Genomic DNA, 12536 nt, shown 5'->3' on the forward strand with positions numbered 1-12536 from the left:
TACAAAATTTTAGGTGTGCATTATTTTTTAGTATAGGTGCAATATATTACAATAAAGATGTAGACTATATAAATCTCTTATGACTAAAACTGCATAACTATTGAATAGTAACAACTTACCATTCATTTTCATCCATCCCTTATTCTATTTTTGAATTCTACAAATGCCACTATTATATATACTACTTATAATTGCAACCATAATGTATATGTCATTCTAGGCCTGTCTTATTTCATTTAGCTTTAATGTTCTCAGATTTTAGAAAGTTGATATTAAATAGATTTTTTTTCAAGAGATTTCTCTTTTCCCATTATGAAATGACCTTTGTCACTTCTGATTTTGTCTGATACAATACAGATATTCTTATATATTTTCAAGGTCCATTTACTTGGAAAAGAGCATTGTGCTTTCATTCTAAGCCTATGTTTGTCTTTCTTAGTGAAGTGTATTGCTTGAATATAAGAAATGCTTTAATCTAGCCTAGCTTTCCATGTTTTTGGATTAAGTACTGAGAATATTCACTTTAACATTATTGCTAGGTATGTACCTGTTATTTTTTTTTTGTTTCTGCAATGTTTCCTTCTTTCCTATTCTTCATTTTCTTAATTATGCATCTAATCAGATTTGTTTTGTACCATACTTTCTTAATCGTGTTTATCTTCCCTTTCTGTGTAGGATTCATTTCTTTAAGAACCTTGTTCAGTGCTCGTTTAGTGTTTATAAGTCATTTTAAGTACTATAACTTTCAACTGAAATTTTCAGTTTTTGAGATTTACATTTCTAGTATTTTAAATTGACGTTGTCAGGACTCTATATACTTATTGAATTCTTCTTTCATATCCTACAATGTTTTTCAAATTTCAGTCAACCATCTATTTTTAATGTCTTTGAGATTATTCAGCACTTTATTTGTACAAGAGTAAAATAATATCATTAAGGGATTGGTTAGAAACTGTTATCTTTTAAAATAAACAAATATATATAATTGATACATTTTACTTTTGCTAAATTTCAAGAAAAATCTAAATGCGTTACCTTGCCATAATCAGTTAGTCTGAGAAGTTGACTGTCAGTGAGAAATTCTATCTTAATTGAGTATTCATAATATCAATTGGTTAAGGAACTTTAGAAATTGCCTTATCACATTTAGGAGAACAAAAGCACATTGAGTTAAATATTTTTTTCACATTCAATACTTCAACTACTATGAAGTCTAAACTGCTTGGCTGACTATTCTTAGAAAGAAAATAAGAAATATTAAGTTCAGTTTCATTTTTACCACCTTGGAACCTACAGCTGTAAAGAAAGTTAATTTCTGAGAAAATACAAATTCTCACAAAGGAATGAGTGTATATAGAAAAGATGTCATATAAAATGGTTTGTTTTCACTGAAATGTAATGCCTTTTTATACAGAGAATCACTTGACTCCTTTCTCTTAAAACATGCAAATGAATCCCACATTTATCTTCACTTGTCTATGGGTTTTAGTTCTAAATTTGTCTTTGAACATTTGGCATTCATTGACATAACATTCTAATAACATCCCTAAAGTTAACAATGATTATAATTGTCTACACCAGTCTTCTAATAAGATCATAGCTATTTTTCCAATATAATTTTATTCTACCATCAGATTTAATAATCACTCCTAGGCAATTGGATTCAACAGTGTTTATTAAAGCACAGTGATTGAGAGTTAGATTACCAGGAAAGATGAATATACTTTTTAATCTCTGAAATGTACTCATCCTACATTTCCGTATATAGACACTCAAAAGACTCTTCCAAATAAAATGAAAATTAATTTACATGATTTAGTATTTAAAACCAGGGACAAAGAAAAGGCTTCTGGCTGAGTGTAAAACTTATTTTGCCTAGCACTAGTTTATCAAGTAATAATCATAATGGGGTTTTCCTCTAAATTTTGAATTTTGCATTCCATATAAAATGGTATATAAAAAGATGTTGATTGGATTGTGTGGGGAAGAGGGCATGAAAGTTCATATCTAGGCATACCTAGAATATCCAGGTGTATTAACAGAGGAAAATTAGTTATTGAAAACTTGATGAACAAATAATCAAATTATAGCTAAAATCTAATAAATGTGTAAAAAAGAAAGTACTTAATTTTGATTACATCCTGAAGAGGAGTGATTACAATATACTAACTTCAAAATTTTGCATGAAATTTGAGTTGGAAAAAGTAAATGCAAATATCAAAATAATGATGTTTGCACTCAGAGCACAGTAGTGTTAATAAAGAAGAAATGAAGAATAATATTGGGGTTCAGATTATAGAAAACCTTGACTATTAGAAAAAGCTTTTAAAGAAATAATTGATGGTGGAGTTATAGAGGACTGAGATGGAAAGTCATTGTTATGTATATGTATTGTAAAATTAACAAACAGATAAGCTATCTTTGTGCAAAAAGTTAACAAGTAGATATATAAGTACATGGTTATAATAGAAGAAACTATATACAAAAAGTTTCTTTTAAATGCAATTGAAAGTATGAATGAAAAAGGAACCATCGAAGTGCATGCTGAATATTGAGGTTTTCACAACTTGGCCTTTTATAATATAATGACAATGAGACAGCTTGTAATTGTGAAGAAATACCTTTATCCATTTTATGGCCAAAATTGACAGCACTAATAGCTTTAAATGGACTAAATTTACCCTGTCCATGTGAAAATGTCAATTTTAAATTCAATTTATCAGATTTACCCATGCATTTACTTTCCATGTATATTGTCTCTGGTTATTAGACTTAATGATATATAAATTGTAGATGTTTTACAAGCATTAAGAGCTACAAATGACTATTGCTATAAGACCAAGGTAAGTATATAATCTTAGTAAGTTTTTGTAAATTGTAAAAAGTTACAGTGTGAAGACATTCTTTCTTTCTGTGCATATAATGGAGTGAACAAGAAGGTGTACTGCCCTATGTAATGCTCACTGATAAAATTCTGCTTAGTATTATATTTTGAATATGTTCACTTATAGGATACATGGCTTTAACTATCTACATATATGGTAGAACCATTTGAAAAATATGCTGCAGTCATTTTGTTATGGTTTGGATAGTCAATGTCCTCTAAAAGCTATACTGAAGAATTTATTTCAGCATATGACAGTTACTGCAGGTGAAATCTAGCTAGAGGAAATTAGAGCATAGGAGAGTATGGATAGTGAATGTTTTCATTTATTTATTTATTTAGCTTTAAAATGTAATCATTCAATAAAAATAAATAATAGATAAAAATAAAAAGTAAAAAAATAAGTAAATAACCATTCTAGCCAGGCACCAGTGGCTTGTCTGTAATGCTAGCTACTAAGAAGACTGAAATCTGAGGACCAAAGTGTAAAAACAGTCCCAGAAAGTCCATGACTTTTATCTCCAGTTAATCACCAAAATGTTGCAAGTGCATCTGTAGCTCAAGTGGCAGATTTCCAATCTGGAGCATAAAAAATGCTAAGGGGAAACAACTAGGCCCTGAGTTAAAGCCCCAGTGTTGGTACCAAAAAAAATATGTTTCTGAGGAGGAGGACAGAATTTTTTACAGTTATGAGTGAAGATAGCAAAACGAAACCCACTGAGAGCTGTTGAACATTTTTCATATATTTATTAACCACTTTACTTCTCTTTTTAAGAAGTGAGAAATTTTTGTTGAAATCACTTGTCCCTTTATTGATTGGATAACTTGATTTTTAAAATTTTCTTTACATATTTTGGATGATTTGTATTCCTTCATCTCAATAGTTAGCAATGATTTTCTCCCTTTCTATGAGATGTCTCATTACTCTGGTTATTTTTTCCTTTGCTATGCAAAATGATTATCTTTTTATGTAATCTTATTTGTCATTTTTCATTCTTATTTCCTGAGCTATTAGAGCTATATAATGAAAGTCATTGCCTGTGTCAATATCATGTGATCTCTAACCTATAGTTTCCTATACCAGTTTAAAAGTCATATGTCTTGCAGAAGTTCTTTGACCCATTTTGAGTTCCTCCTCCTACAGTTTTTGAAAAGAGGATCTATTTCCGATCTTCTACATGTGGAAATATAGTTTTTCCAACACCTTTCGTATAAAACTATTTTTATAAAGTGCTAGCTAATGTATTTTTTTTGCATTTTGGTTGAAAATTGATAGGCTCATTACAGTTTATTCCTGGGTACCTATTTTATATGTCAATACCATATTTTTGTATTAAGGCTCCGTACTATATTTTGTGTTCAGGAATTGTGAGGTTCAATCATTATTCTGTTTGCTCAGGATAATTTTCTGTACTCTTATTGGCTCATAATTTATTTGTGGTAGACTAATATCTGTGAGACTTTCTCTTTTTTTGAATCAGTCAATCGGATTGAACTCAGGGCCTGGCACAGTCCCTGAGTCTCTTTGTCCTCAAGTCTAGCACTCTACCCCTGGAGCCACAGCACCACTTCAGACTAAAATCTGATTTCCATGGACTTTCCTCATTTCAGTAGATTTTAATCCTATCCAATATTCTGAAGGTCTCTTTCCATCATTTCTGTTGCTCTTTTCCACCATACCATTGAATATAATGCCACCTAGGTTTACAGTTTCAATTTTCACTCTACTCATATGACATCACTAGGTAATCTAATCCCTGTCCATGTCTTTGACTACCCTGGACATACAAATAATGCCCCGATATTTATCACTGAGTCAAACTCTTTCTTTGATTCAGTTCTTATTTATAAATGCCTATGGGAAATATCTGTCTTGATATCCTATTGTTACTGACAATTGCTAACCTTTATCTCTACATTAAATAAATTAGGAAGTCATCCATTTATACTCTAATTTTCCTATACTATTTTGCTTCTCAAATTCTTTTATGATGCCCTTAGTTTAGATATTTATTATATGTTCTTGAACCTTCAAAATAGCTTCATAATTGGTCTCCCTGAAGTTAGTCGAGGGGAATTTAACCTATTCTGCATTATCATCAGGGTTAAATTTTCTAAGGTGAAAAATCTCACCATTATCCTCTTCTTAAAGTATTTTTATTTATTGTTATCTTTTACACAAGAAAATTCAAATACTTTAGCAAGATTAAGAAATTAAATGCATGAACAATCATTAATGCTCCATCTCCTACTTATATCTTCAGACATTCCTTAACACTGGTGTTTTTCATTATTTTGTTCATCATAAATTAAAAGACTTAAGATGCTTAAGCCATTTAAAAGAGTCATTGGCTTACTGCAAGAAAGTTTACATCTTAATCATATAATATGTCAAGGGATGTTTTATATATATATAGTAGAAACCAGCCCAGGCAGAAAAGCCCATGAGACTTATTTCCAATTAATCAGCATATACCTGGAAGTAGAGGTGTGGTTAAAGTCATAGAACATCTGCCATAAAAAGCACAGATATTGATTATATATATATATATATATATATATATATATATATATGTTTCCCCTTCCCATACTCTCCCCACCTCCCTCCACCCGATCATCCCCCCACCAAAGTTGTAAAGTTCATTTTTTGACATAACGACATGTACATCTCATTGTTGCAATTTTGAAACTCTAATTCATGATCACTCTCTAAAAGAATTCCTGTTCATCATAGTCTAAGTAAAACAATAGTGAAAATAATGCACTTGACTATTGAGCTTTCCCCTGGAAATCATATCATGCATCATTTCATTTCATGAGTTGCTGCTCAAGTAACTGGCATTGCCACCACTTTTCCATAGTCCCTGTGTTAGTCATGTTCACAGCACTGTGAAAAATAAATATCTAAGAAAGACAACACAAAGGATTTATGTGGGCTCATATTTTAAGTCATGGTCATTTGATTAAACTATTTTGAGCTGAAGACAAGGCTGAGCAGTATGGTAGGGATATTAGGTAGGAGATACTTTGTGCTTCATAGCATCTAGGAAGCTAAGACAAGTATGCCTGTGGTAGGGGACTCTTCCTTCTTCCTCACTTATCCATCATGTCCCACAGCCTGTTGGATGGTGCCTTTTTCATTAGATTAACTACCAACATAGTTAATCCTCTCTGAGAATGCCCTTACAGACACTTTCTGAGATAAAATTTGTTACATTCTTAGGTATTTCTGAATGCAATCAAATTGACAATCATGGATAAGGATCATAGTCTCATTAGATAGATTGTACTGTGTTTCTAATCTTAGAAACATGGACATGGATTGTTTACATGGTTATCTCTAGCATGAAGTAATATAGCTGATATGTAAAATAAACACAGTGAATACTTGTTGTGTGTATCCTGAGGCTTGAAATCAATGTCTGTGCTTTCTATGGCAGGTGTTCTATGACTTTAACCACACCTCTACTTCCAGGTACATACTGATTAATTGAAAATAAGTCTCATGGGCTTTTCTTCCTGGGCTGGCTTCTACAATCCTGAGATCTCATCTGGCTTCTACAATCCTGAGATATCAGCCTCCATAGTATCTAGGATTATAAGCATAAGCTACTGGAGTCTGATACCCACTACAATATTTGATAAATGAATATTGTATATTGGAATATTACTTTGAAATATGAATTAATATATCTGCCTCATTGATTACATTCAGATATTTGATTATGAAGTTCAAATTTCACTTATCTAGACAAACAAAAGTGAAAAAAATGAACATATCTTCGAAACTAGTTTTCTTATAGGACTAGAATACATTCTAAAATAGAGATAAAAGGAAATAAAAGTACCATGTGAAAAAGAGAGAGGTCTTCAGAGACTACTGGCTTTCAAAGAGCCAAGCATCTGCTTCTAACATAAAGGCCAGGGCACATGTGAGTGTCTCTTTGCTACATAGGAAAAAAATTATTACAATAAACACTATCATTCAACAATCCTTGATCTGGGATATTTGCTGATGATTTTCTTAACTCCCATCTAATAAACTCTTTTTTTTAAACAAGTTTTTATTGTGAAAATACTGTACAGAAGTGTTACAGTTACATGAGGAAGGTAATGAGTGTAGAGCACTTGGGCAGCAAAGATGGCGTTGAGAGGGGGTTGAGTGGGCAGAGCCTAATTTACTGTAGAGCACATGGGCAGCCAAGATGGTGCTGGGAGACAGTAGAGTGGGCAGAGCCCAATTGATCTTCTGATCAGTGCCTAATCAGCCCATGAAGTCTCAAGTGTATGATAGGGTGTGACCTTGACAGTGATTGGTTCCTCTTCCTCCCTTGGCTTTAAAAAGGGCTGCTCTCTGTTAAAAACGAGTTTTCTACCTGCTGGATTTGGCTCCCCACTGTGTCTGATTGTCTCCGGGGCTGAGGGAGGCTGCACTTACCTTTCCTGGGACCCCGTCCATCTTTCGTGGGACAGACGAAGACCCAACAAATGAGTACATTTCTTATCAAGAATTGTTGCCTCCTCTTTTGTTTTTCCCTTACCATCCCTTCCTTCCCATCTCCACAACTACATTCACCCCTTTCCCTGCCCCTCCCCGCCTAAATTGTAAAGTTCCTTTTTCCACATAGCTTTTGACATAGTGTCTTTTACATCTCATTGTTCCAATGGGTCAACCTGTATCCTTATTTAAACAATTTGCTTTTTCCCTCCCCCTCCCCAAGTTATACCAACATCACATACAGTGAAAACAGAGGTTATACCATTGGGGAGGAACATAAAGAGCAACAGAAAAACATGTGGTACATTATAAATACGTTACAAACAATAGCAAGAGAAAAAAAAAAACTTATGTCCTTATCTTTGGGTTCATTTCGCTTAACATCATCTTATCTGACCTTTTCCACTTGTCTGAGACATATATTAGTTATTGCAAATAAGGGAAACCATGTGACCTATGTTTCTTTGGGCCTGGCTTACTTCACTTAATATAATTTTTTCCAAGTCTTTCCATTTCCTGACAAATGAGGCAAGATCATTCTTTCTGATGGAGGCATGGAATTCCATTGTGTATATATACCACATTTTTTTGATCCATTCATTTCCTGAGGGGCATCTGGGCTGGTTCCATATCTTCGGTATGGTAACTAATGCTGCAATAAACATAGTTGTGCTGGTAGCTTTAGTATGGTCTTGTTTGTGATGATTGGGGTAAATGTCCAAAAGTGGGATTGCTGGGTCATGGGGGAGCTCTCTGTGGAGACTTTTGAGGAGACTCCATACTACTTTCCAAAGTGGATGATCAAGTTTACACTCCCACCAACAATGCAGTAGAGTTCCCTTCTGGCCCCATCCCCTCCAGCATCTGTTGTTATTAGAGTACTTGATTATCTCCATTCTAACTGGGGTGAGGTGGTATCTCAATGTTGTTTTTGTTTGCGTTTCTTTTTTTTTGTGAGAATATCATACAAAGGAGTTACAATTGCATGGCAAGATAATGAGTACATTTCTTATCAAGCATTGTTGCCTCCTCATTGTTTCCCCTTCCCATCCCTTCCCATACTCCTTCCCTCCCCCCACACTGATCCTTCCCCCATCCCCCACCAAAGTTGTTAAGTTCGTTTTTCGACATAACAACTTGTACATCTCATTGTTGCAATGAGTCCACATTTCTTGAATGTACAATTCTTTCTAAAGCTCACAACTGTTTAAATGATGGAGAAACTAGAGAAAAGTACCCAAAACCTCATTAGGCTTAAACAAAATGTATCTCCAGATTATTCAAGGGTAAGATTTATATTTGATCCACAACTCCTGCCTTATTAACTTCCATAACAACAATGAATATATAAGTATCAGTATAAATTCACTACATATTTAGATCTTCATTTTATTGCCTTTTACTTAAAATTACCTCCAAAATCTACAAAATATTATCCATAAAAATTAACTACAAGGTATTATTAGAATCCCACCTGCTACCACAGCAGTTATTACCTAAAGTATTAAATATAAAGAAATCGGTGATTTGGGAAAGGGAACAGAAATCGGTGAGACAAAGGACAAAGTGTGAACCAATGCAGCAGTAATACAAGACACTACGTTACAACTTGCAGGGGAAGGGATTCAGAGGGGGCAGTGGGACAAAATTTAGAGAGGGGGTAACAATGTTTGACACAAAATGTACTTATTACCTTACTTATGTAACTGTAACCCCTCTGTAAATCACCTTTACCATAAAAAACTCTGTGAAAGAAATATCATAACAGTATCTTAAAATATGATGCTCCATTCTTCAAAGCAGTACCCTGCTTCTCTCTACTTATCATTCTGTTCTTCTACAGAGTTATTAACTAATGGTTAATGTGTGCTGCTCAGGGCTATTCAAGTGTACAGACCTGAAGGTTTCTCTGTGATGTCTTTGCACTTTGGAGAGAGGGAAAAACATTTGAGTAATGGAATCATTGGATCTTTTATTAATAGCCCCCCAATTCCCACAAGTGCATTTCTTTTGTGATTTTGTTTGCTAAGGCCCTAGACAAGATTGAAAACTCTACTTTTTATTTTCTTATTGGGTTTATTCTTCTCTATTCAGGAGAGCAAAAAATAAAACCTTTATTAAAAGAACATGTGGAATGAATATGAATCTTTCGTTGCTGAAACACACCGGGGCTTTTCTCATGTTGACTATTACAATTTCCTCATTTATATCATAAAATTTGTTAATTCTAGCCTCCCGTATGCTCTCCCAAAAGAGAGATGTAATGATTATGCAGCCTTAAAAATTCCAGGTAAGAAAAATATAGAAATGAATAATTTAATTGCTGTTAATTTAAATGCTAATAATTGTGTGTGAAAATTTCATTCTATAGATCACTGAATTACATTTGAACATATAGTTAACTTCACAAATGGCATAGTTTCAGGTGGATGCATCACTTAAAGTTGGACTGTATAGCTGTACATTTATATTCGCTTCGTTTCCAATTCTCAGTGAGAAGAAGATACTTTGTGTATCTACAAGTCTATTCTTAAAATGAACATAGAAATAATGTCTTTCAATTATTTTTAAAACATGGACTGTTGTAAGAATGTTAATCATAGATACTGCACATTTGTTTATATATATGTATGTGTGTGTAGTCCAGTAATTCACATACCCATCCACCTATACACACACATACACACACACACACACACACACACACACACACACACACACACACACACACACACTTTTATAGAAGTGTGGAAAGTATGGTTTCTAAAGTGTGGAGAAATGAGCCACTGAACTTCTCTGTAGGTCCATAGAATTAAAATCTTAATATATGAGGAAAATAAAAATCAGGAGTTTGCTGATCTTTTCTATAACACTGGTTATAGAGAATCTATGTGTAGAATTTAAAGAGGAGTAGGCCCTACGGTTTTTTTAAAAAAAAAATTCTTTCATGTACTTTGATGAAGATTTTGGTTACCTGTTTAAGAAGAAATCCCGAGATTCTTTACTTTTTGAAATGACAAGCTTGACCAGAGTGATAGTATGTGTCTTCTAAACTGCCTTATTTATAGAAATATCTCTGACAAAAATCCCATTATAATTGCCTTTTTTATATTTGATGGTCAGTTGTGCTAATCTTCTGAACCAATTCCTACTAAAAATCCTAAGAGTTTAAGTGCTGGTGGCTCACACCTATAATCCTAGCTACTCAGGAGGTTGAAATCTTCGCAGCCAGCTCAAGCAGGAAATTCTGTGGGACCATTATCAACAATTAACCATCAGAAAGCCAAAAGTGTTGCTGTGACTCAAAGTGGATGATCACTGCCCTTGAGCCAGTAGAGCTGAGGGACAGCTCCCAAACCCACAGTTCAAGCTCCACTGCTGACAATATTTTTAAATATGTCCTCTTATACTGTTAATGTTTCTTGAAAGATTTCAGCTGACAGATATATTTCTGAATATATTTAGGCATTTTTATCAAGTGATCAAAATGGAAAGTATTTACATTTAATTAAATTAAGTTTATTTATGAACACATTTAGCTCTTTTTTAAATATATGACATGGGGACAACTATGAAAGTGTAATCTTGTCAATCATCTACCTCAATTTCAACTATTTTGCAATCAAAATGTTCTTTAATAAAAACCTGTACACATGGAAAAATTATTTGGGTTAGAAGGTCATTTGTTAAAATGGTAAAAAAAAAAAGATGAAATTTCACATAAAAATGCAACTGAGTCATAAAAAAAACTTTTCTGATTTTGAAGAAAACCTATAGCAATGACCTTTGAAGTGCATGTATTTGTATAGGAATCCCTGTGAGCATTGCCTTTTTCCCCTCAAAATGTTATTAAACTCTTATTTATAGAATACTTAATCTACTTTTAAAGCTTTTGACAAAGATTCAAAAGGTTAAAAATCATTTTGGACTATAGCTCCTAGATTTCAAAATAAGCTGCTTAGCAAAACTTTTTTTTTTTGTCGGTGGTGGGGCTTGAACTCTGAGCTTGGGCTCTGTCCCTGAGCTCTTCAGCTCAAGGTGAGTGCTCTACCACTTGAGCCCCAGTACCACTTCCAGTTTTCTGGTGGTTAATTGCAGATAAGAATCTCATGGACATTCCTTCCTGGGCTGGCTTTGAATAGCTATCCTCAGATCTCAGCCTCCTGAGTAGATAAGATTAAAGGTGTGAGCCACCAGCACCCAGCCTAAATTCTTTTTATATAATATATTGACATAAAATTAATCAAATTTACATTGCTTACCATGATTTTTATGAAGTCAAACCATCCAAGAAATTATTTGCTCTAAACCTTGTCAGAAATTTGCTGAGTATATATATATATATATATATATATATATATATATATATATATATATATATATTCTTTATACATTACATATGAATTTTCAGCTTTGTATCATATATACATGAACTCTTATTTTAGGATATTTGTTCTTTCTGGAGATTTTGAAAGGTCAGATATAATAAGATGGCTTTGCAGTTACTATTTGTCACAATAATTGTCTTCAATTCTTATATATATAAAAGCATCCAAAGTATTAATACTAACATTTGAATCAGTGGCTACTGACACCCCCCTCAAGTACTGAAGCTTTACCACTTACTAACCTACATAAAGTCCTGAAATGCTTCTGAGTAGCTTTAGTACATCTAAACTTTGGAGGGGAGGGGAAATATTGAATTATTTGCAAATTAACTTTCTCTACTGAAAGTAATGTGTTTTATTGTGTTTAAATGAAAATTTGACCACATTACTTAAACATTTTCAACTGGAGCCCAAAGTTGCTTTAGTTATTTTATTTTTCCTATCTTTATTAATATATAATTGACAAAATTTGTAGATATGTATTAGTCACACTTTACTTCATTGTGATCAATACATGATGGAAAACTTGAAGGAAATTTTGACACATGGTTGCAGTCCATAGTTCCTATGGTCCATCACTGTGAGCTCATAGTAAAGCAGAACATCAAAGCAGAAAGAACAAGTGATGGAGATTTCTCTCAGCTCATTGTAAAAAAGAAGTAGAGAAGAATATGGGCGAATGCCAAGATATATTTCCCTAGGGCATGCTGATAGTGAGCACTTAGGCTCTACATTCCAGTAATGCCATTTTATGAATTTGTGACAG

Source organism: Dipodomys spectabilis, unplaced genomic scaffold (assembly GCF_019054845.1).
Source record: "Dipodomys spectabilis isolate Male_0828 unplaced genomic scaffold, ASM1905484v1 ptg000182l, whole genome shotgun sequence".
Lineage (NCBI taxonomy): Eukaryota > Metazoa > Chordata > Mammalia > Rodentia > Heteromyidae > Dipodomys > Dipodomys spectabilis.